The sequence below is a fragment of the Chanos chanos genome, chromosome 1 (assembly GCF_902362185.1).
Source record: "Chanos chanos chromosome 1, fChaCha1.1, whole genome shotgun sequence".
Lineage (NCBI taxonomy): Eukaryota > Metazoa > Chordata > Actinopteri > Gonorynchiformes > Chanidae > Chanos > Chanos chanos.
The window spans coordinates 4,773,017-4,782,132 of record NC_044495.1 but is presented as its reverse complement, the minus strand read 5'-3'; positions in this window follow the sequence as shown (position 1 = coordinate 4,782,132).

Here is a 9,116-nt window from a genome sequence, read left to right as displayed (position 1 = left end):
ATGACCAGAGTGAATTAACCCAGCATGAAAAAAACTCACTGTACTGAATGCGACAAGCATGTAACTCTCAGTGGTAGCTAACTGACATTTTCTGCCCAGTGGAGTGTGAGAATTTGCCCCCGGACTCTTTCAGTAGGGAGGTGGGAACCACAGAAACCACTTCAGCCCCCCCATCTCCCCACCCCCAGAAATATCTTAACTTTTATTTTTATTACAAACCAAGTCCTGTCCCTACATGCAACTGGCCCATGGAGTGTTGAGGCTCATTGCCTGAATGTGTAACTCCCTGGACCCCCCCGCCCCCCCCCCCCCCGCCACACACACACACACACACACACACACACACATATAAAAACACAAAAATGTGTGTGTTTTTGTAGTCCTCAGATGTCGCCTGAACAGAAATAGCACTGATGGGTTTACAAATCACCAGCAACTCGATCGTTTTTTTTTTTTTTCTTTTTCATTTTCAATGTCCATTTAGAATAGACCACCCCTGAATCAGTAATGTTACTCTTGTACTCTTGTCAAGATTTCTGAACTATAGATAAAGTCATAAATTACAATCAAGCAGAGTAAGTAAAAGATTCAATTGTGGAGAATGTAAAAGAAGTTCTTTTTTTTTTTATTGAAATACACAGCATATAAATACGTGAGTGCTATTGAAAGGTTGAAGTAGCCAGCCCATTTCACAGAACCTGTACCAATCTTTTTTTTTTTTTAATGTGAAAACAAACTTGAAAAGGAGTGATAATACAGTGTAATGCAGCAACGCTGTGTAAAGTCAGTACAGAAAAGTCAGTACAGAAAAGTCAGTACAGAACTAGCGGTTTTAAACAGTAAAGTTATGTACTTCTGTGATGTCAGAGTGCTTCTTTTTTTTTTTTTTTTTTCCTTTTTTTTCCTAAAAACTGCAAGCTATGTTGAATCAGTCTGACTTGTCGCTGAAGAGTTCTATCTCAAGGACTGTTACCAACCAATGTTTGTGGTATACTTGGGACATGTATTACGAAACGAGGTACCTGGCTTGTCCAGGTAACTTCTGGTTAAGTTATCTCAGAGTAAGTAGTAAACCTCTTAATAGAAGAGCCCTATGGCTTCGTTCTGCTAGGAGAATGAAGCCTTAGGGCTCTTCTGTTAGGAGGTTTACTACTTATTCTGAGTTAATTTAATAACCAGAAGTCATCTGGATAAGCCAGTTACCTCGCTTCTTAGTACAGGCCTATGTTCTTACACACCCGATTCAGCTGATCAAGGGCGTTGATAATTAGCTGTTGAGTTCAATCAGGTGTGTTAGAGCAGGGTAAGTTTTAAAAAGGTGTGGTGCTCTGGGCCTCCAGGAACAGGATTGGGAAACAGTACACTGGAGAACAGGAGGGTGTTCCAGAGAGCAGGTTTAGTGAAAACTCTGAGTTAGTTAACTCAGAGTAAGTAGCAAGCATCCTAATAGAAGAGCCCTGTGGCTTCATTCTCCTAGCAAAACAAAGCCATAGGGCTCTTCTGTTAGGAAGTTTACTACTTGCTCTGGGTAAACTAACTCAGAGTTTTCACTAAACTCGCTTTCTGGAATACCCTCCCAGCTCAGTAATTCATTTCAAATGTTAAGGGTGTACAACTGTAGTGAATATGTACAAATGATGCAGGTGTTTGGTAATCTTAGACCCACCCTGAAAAATATGAAACTGATTTGACCTTAAAACATTCAACTTATCAAATTATACTTTGGCTTCTCTGTTCAGTTCCTGCTCCAAAACTTTTTAACCAAACAGCACATATTCAGAGTTTCTAGGTAACAAATAAATTAGCGGTCCGACTTTCCAGCTGCCCTGTCAGCTTTCCGAATAAAACATCCTGTTCCTAGTGTTGGGATTGAAAAGAAAGCTCATTTAAAGTCCTTGTTAGGGTACCATAACAAAAGGAACTGCACGCCTGTGGTGTGCAGGGTGCTTTTAAATGCTGCCAGTTGGCTGCATGTAATTTGAAAAATGCAGGTCAAGAACAGACTGAATCCACCACCAAGAAGAGAAACTTTCTCTGATCTGAGTTGATACTACTGAACGTGAAAAGAGTGTAACAAAATGTGTTTGAAAAAAAAAAAAAAATTGTGATTGTTGGTGAAGAATTTCTCTAAGGAAACAACAGCAGGAATGACTTGTTCAGGACTCTCCACCCCGGAATCCGCAGGGTTGCTGGTTCGAATCCAGAGGCAGGACGTAGCTTTAGCAATGAAGGTTGGAACATTCAAATGTCTGCTCCCTTCCCTGGGTTGCTGCAGCAAATGCTGCTCTTCCCCTTAAGTGTGCCACTTAACTCCAAATTGCTCTAGGCAGTGCCCTGTCGTGGTACCCATGGCTACCATGACAGCCTTTACATAAAAGACTAAGTGTGCTCAATGTCTCTACTGAGGTGACATAAAGGAGTAAAATATCCCTTTGCATATTGTCTTGGACTGCAGCCCTCTTCTCAATATGTGTGTTATAATCATTATTATTGTCTTTCTGCATATTGCAAGGAATACATTGCTGAAATATCTAAATGGATCAAGGTAGAGTGCATTTTTGTCGTATTGGAATGTGTGTGGTAGTTAATTAATTGTAAGTGCTTAATTAATTGCACAGGTGACGACCAGTTTCTGAACCAGGTACATGTTAACGTGAGATTTGTGTCAAAATGTTCAGGTAAAGTTTTGTAAAATGTGTGTTATACTCTCTTTGTAAGGGCACCTCTGCAGACCAATATAATCTCTTGTGCATAGTTACAAAACATGGGGTTGACAGGGTCACTTTTTTTTTTTTGGTGACTCAATGTTTTCATCATCGTAAGTGACCTATATTGCAGACATACTGCATTACTGGGCTGCTTGAACCCTGAGTAAGATTTATAATGTGTTTCGAGGGGCACTCGTCTGCCCGGGTCTAAATGTTCCATCCTCTCAACTTGCTCTTTCTACTTCAGTTAAGTCCAATTAATGAACAGAAGCAACACATTTCAGAGAATCGTATTCCATGGGAGAAGCTGTGACAGAACTTCTCCATGAGGTGAGAAGCATGACACAACGTTCTTGTGTTCTGCCAGGACAGTCTGTGCTGTCTGTAGAAATTTTGGAATAATAACTAAATCTACAAACAAATAGTATAACAAACAATTTAAAATAATAAAAAAAAATACCATACTTGTCATGCAAATGAATTTGACTTGGAGTAAGCAGTGGTTCTGTAGCAGAAGCTGATTCTCAGTGTACTCAGTGCCATAGTAAATAAGGAGGCTATGGGTTCAAACCCCACACATGAAAGCTTGCTGCAGAAGAACTTGACTCCAGTGTTGGTCCAGAGGCATGTTGCTACTGACATATATACTAATATGTTCCTCTGGATGTGTTGGCTAAAACACAGGTTTACTACGAAACGAGCTACCTGGCTTATCCAGGTAACTTCTGGTTAAGTGAACTCAGAATAAGTAGTAAACCTCCTAATAGAAGAGCCCTATGGCTTTGTTTTGCTAGGAGAATGAAGCCATAGGACTCTTCTATTAGGAGGTTTACTACTTACTCTGAGTTAACTTAACCAGAAGTTACCTGGATAAGCCAGTTACCTCGCTTCATAGTACGGCCCTCTGGAGTTTTTCTTCAGAGAATAAACTATGCCAGAGGTCACAGTGTTTCAGAGAATGAAAGGAAATGCCAGCCAAAGACACTGTATTCTTACCCAACAAAACACTTTAACAGGGTAATGCCAACAGGGAAATTATTCTTTGTTGATGCTTGGCAGACATATCATGCCTCCTTGATTAATTGATTAAAATCCAAAACATAGACTCAATGACATTGGGCTGAATGTCCAAAGGACCCTACGTTTTTTGAAAAGGGAACCCCCTCCCCATTGATTTAAATAAAGGGTGGGGGGGGGGGGGGGGGAGTCGGGGGTTCGGCCTTTTAATGAGATCCAAGACAAAGGTTTAATTCTAGAGGCAATTTAAAGTGATGACGTTGCATTAATTCAATTTGCTGATTGAATTTGTTGCCATCCTGAGAGATGGTCGAAGGCTAATGAAAATCACATTGCCTATTATGACAGAGACCACTGGGCAGACCACAGACCCCTTTGGATCAGGTTTTCCCAAGTTCACTTGACGCAAGTCCGTCGGTCTTCCTCTGGACCCTACAGAACCCGAAAAAAAGATGAAGAAGTTACCAGCTCCTCTGTGAGAGCAGTTCAGTCATCAAAATGCTAGAATTAAATGTAAACATTCTACTTTTCCTCTGATACGAAGTAAATTCTCCTTAAATTCTACTACGACAAGAGTAATGCAATTGCTTGCATGTTGATTGAAATCTAGTCCGGCCTAGCATGGCAGGACTGAACTCTAATTGTTTCACAGACACAATGTTTTCGGAGTCAGACGATGACAAATGGCGCCTTTGATCTGTACGCATCTGTGTTTAGACATCAAAGGCAGGAAGCCAAGAATTAAACAGAGAGAGAGTAAGGGCATCCGTGCAATAACAATTCCGAGAGATGACAACCGTATCCCAATCCTGCATTAAAAACTCATGGTAAACGCACACACCCCTAAAGTCACTTGACTAAATAGATATGAATTCAACATCAGATGTTGTACTTTTTTTGTTTTATGTCACCATTGCGTTGCCATATTTTATTATGGTTCTTGCATTCTCCCTGGTTTTACCGTCAAACCAATTTGTTTATTTGTTTAACTGTAGCTATTTATCAAAGTAGCCATGTACAAATTTATAAAGGTAAGGGACAAATGTTTTTACTTAGTGTGGAACTTAAATCAGCAGTTAATAAATTGACTGTTATGTACTAAAAAAAAAAAAAATGAATTGGACTTTTGCTATTTATTACGTTTTAAATGAACTGTTAAGGTCATGAACAGCTTGGATTAGGATGGGCAGGGTTTGAATTACAGGGGGGATCGGGAGGGTCTGACCCCCCTAATTAAGACTTGGACCCCCCCCCCCCCCCCCAAAAGAGGTAAAAACAGAAAAACAGCAGTTTGGGGGGTTGAAACATTTATATATCCTATGGTATATAGCCCTGGGGAAAAAGTTGACCCTCCCGATTGTCATTGTATAATTAGCATTCTGAGGATGGGGAATGGAAAATGGACACGGTTGTGTAATGAAAGCGTCAGAAAACCAAAGTGCAGAGCTCTGGTTCTTAAATAAAACAGTTCAAACAAATCTAAATCAGAATTCCCAGGAATAGTTTAAAAAAGAAAAAAAAAGAAAAAAAAAAAGACACAAGCCAGGGTGAAAACCGTACGGAGAGCAAAACAGGAATCCGTACAAACAATCCAAATCGAAAGACAAAGAGTAAGGTCAAAAAAACAGGCAAACAGATCAAAAGACAGGACCAGAACAAATAGTAACAAATACAAACACCACTGAAACGTTCAGTAGGGCAAGCTCAGTACCTCACAAAGAGGTGCCTGTAGCTGCAGTCCTTAAATCCGCCAGTGGTGATTGGGTGAATTTGCTGCAGGTGTGATTAAAACTCAGGTGACTCAGAGAGTGGGCGTGGCTGACCAGGGAGTCGGCCGGAGGCAGGTCTGACAGATTTGTGTCTTTTTGTTTAAGGGCTAGTGGAATCCACCAGCATCTTGATTAAAGCTCACTGGTGCTGGCCCTCCAGGTCTGAGTGGTTGGAGATTGGTGTAATGGTGATGAGGGCAGTTTTATAAGCAGAGGCTAAGACCCAAAGCCCTCGGTGTCACTGCTGATATAAGCCCTGAGCATGGTGTCGGGGAGGTTGCTCCACAGGTATATCAACTCTGATGTAAAAATCAGTAATTGTAAGTTGATCTTCACGTGTAAGAAAGCATTAATGAGACATGGAGAAAGTATGGAAAGAGTATGGAGAAACATGGAGAGACAACGTACGGGAACGTCCTATGAAGGTGTGACAATAACATAATTATAACCACAACATGTATAACGTGACCCGCATAATAAATTTTACCAAATAACGTTTGCTCTTTCCAAAATATCCGTATGGTTAAAGCACACTTTATTATTGGTATTCGCCACCTTAAGCACATTCTCAAAGCGCAAGGTCTCAGCTCTAGGAAATTTTTTGGCTTCATACGCAGCCAATATAGTCTCGGTTCACTGTAGAATGTCCAAACTGACTCATGTCTACCTACTGGGAAAGGAATTCCATAGCAAGGCCCCATAATTGAATCCCCAAATTCATTATAAACTTGAGGCCACATATTAAGGATCAAGTTCCTAAACCTGTTTCTAGAAGAGAACTTGTGGACACAGCATAAGGAAAGTGTGGCTAACAGACCTTGCACCCACATGTTGAGAAGCTTTCGTTTGCATATTTTATAGTGTGCCCACCACATGATGAAAAAGTTTTCCATGATCCTTCCAGGCTCATATAAATGAATGAATAACCTTAAATGAGAATTCAAAACTGCAGACTTCTTCACAGTACCCAGCATATACAGCAACAGCGATGGAAAAGGTCAGGTTACAAGTGACAAACGTATGATTTTGAACGTAAGCGTGTATGTGGTGACGCTGCTTCAAAATAGCGTAATGACTAAGTTGCAAATGGAAATGGTTTGTATTTCTGATTGGTCTCGTTCATCTCAACCCGCCCAACCCCCTCGCGTTTGGTCAGCAAGTGACCACTCGCTTGACGTAGGAAATACGTATTGAAAATTTGGATGGATGAGTCCGGAGGGCGTGTTTTTTTGTTATAGTGAATTAAACCGAAGCGAGAAAGAGAGAGAGAGAGAGGGAGAGAGAGGGAGAGAGAGGAGGGAGTTGAGTTGGAAGCGCCACTAAAGCCAACAAGCTGCAGCATCAGCAACATACTGAATTATAGCGAAGGAAAGTGAAAACCAGGACCGCTGCTGAGGCGCGCGCTGGATGGTGAACTGTGTAGGGGCTTGATGCTGAAGAATCGATGAATTTTATTTTTCCTCGCCTATTTCTCTACGCATCAGAGACAAGCCTGGCAAAAATTGGTACACTTTATTTACAGGATCCTTTCCCGAAGGAACCATGGATTATCTCAGAGGAAAAACTTTTTTAAAACTCACACTCTACATCTTAATGGGTAAGTTATCTCCACAACTGGGGATTGTTTTTTCTGAAATCTTTGGGGGGGTTTTCCCCACGGCAATTAAAGATAACCCGGTCATCGATGAAAGTTGATGAATCTCTGTCGAAGGACTGCTATGTTTTATCAGCGAAATCCCCCAGCCCTTCTGATACCCCGACACCAGCTCCTCATCTTTCTCTCTTTCGTGTCACTGCAGAATTATGACAACATTTCATTCTGAAGTGATTTTCATTTCAGGTTTCATATTTGGGTGGGATCATTTTTCTCCTATGTAAAATCGATGAATAATATTTGATCTGTCATTCTCACTAACGTCGTAAAGCCAAATGTTTGTGTAACAAGGGAGGAATGCCAATGCATTTTTCAAAGCGAAATATTTTTTTTACAGAAACAATCTGCACTGTACTGTACGCTACTGCATGCGCGTCTGTGAAGTAGCCTAAAGCTCTCTCACTCCGCTCTTTTACGTCACTATTACCAGTTTCTTCTTTGACTCCTACTGTAGCATCTTACTGACAACAGACGGCAGAATACGCCTGTTTATTCACTAGCAGAATCGTAACTTGTACAACTGTTCAGAAAGAATCGCCGAATTTCGACTAAGGGTGTACTCGCTGAGTTTATCACATTTACGATTAAGCCAAACCCAAACGATATTCAAACAGGTATTTAGTTTCATTATTCATCACTGTTTGGGACAGTGTGTGCCAACAGGCGAGAAAAAAGAGAAAAACTTCAGATCACTTTGTGTTTGACAATAACAGCGCTACACAACATTACTAGCCCATATAGGTACGTAGCATGTAGCGCGAAGGGGTATACTGTATGTCTTAATGCAAAACACGTCGCTATTTCAGTGTCTGACTCATCTGATCATTTGCAAGTTGGCAATGTAGTACACCGTTGTACTCTGTAGATAGGCTATTTCATTTTCCTTTGAATTGTAGCGCTTTTCTAAACTAACGGCACATCTTTCAGTAATAGAAGATGATTTGTTTCATTCCTGGTTTTGTAAAATCTTTTTTGTTATTTGGCTATTTACGTTCCCAAATAACTCACTGTATTTAAGGCCTAACATTTTCAATCTGAAATATGTATATCTATCTATCTATCTATCTATCTATCTATCTATCTATCTATCTATCTATCTATCTATCTTTTAGTTCTCTGTTTAGTCCATAGAGGTCACTGCTTAATGAAATTTTTATGAAGTTTTATGCGCAGTAGAAATGATGCCATCTGAATCACGACTTTTCTTTAAAAGCAGCATTATATTGTGACGTGTTATCATTCATTCCGACATAAGAAACGGTTTTTGGATCTTGCGATTAAAATGTAGACTAACGACACCACATTTCACATTTTAATACATGGAAACTTTCATTACAGTTTTCTTCTCTTTTTTTTTCATAACAATAAATAACATACAATATATAATACCTGATCTTCCATAAGCGACGTGGTTTTGGGTTTCGCCTGTTGAAATACGCTCTCTGTCGCTCAGGGCATTGCTTGCAGCTCTTTCCGGTTTATTGCGACACTATTGTTATTCCATCTTTTATAGACTCTATATTTCACGGTGGAAAATATGTAGCAGGTAAAACTTGTGTAACTGTGTGCATAATGATATATTACAGGTGCTTTTCCCTCATGACCAGCACCTCCCAGAAGACACTGGGAGAAAGACTGAGTCTAATGGAAAACAAAAAATGTCTTTGTCTCCACAAAAAAAAAAAAAGACTTATCTAGGTGGTGCCTTGTCTAAATGAGTTTTGAAGTTTTGGGGTTTGAGGCACAACCTCCAAAATCTGCTTTCTGACTCTAAACGCGAACAGATTTGTCAAAATAATCTTCATGCCTTTCAAGTTTTTCACCCAAATATTTTGACACTTTAATTGTGTTGGGAATCATGGGGGAATGCAGACTTGTTCAAAAGAAAAAAAGACAGCCTCACAGTATGAGAGATGGGAGTATGTGGGGAAAAATATATATATATATATATATATATATATATATATG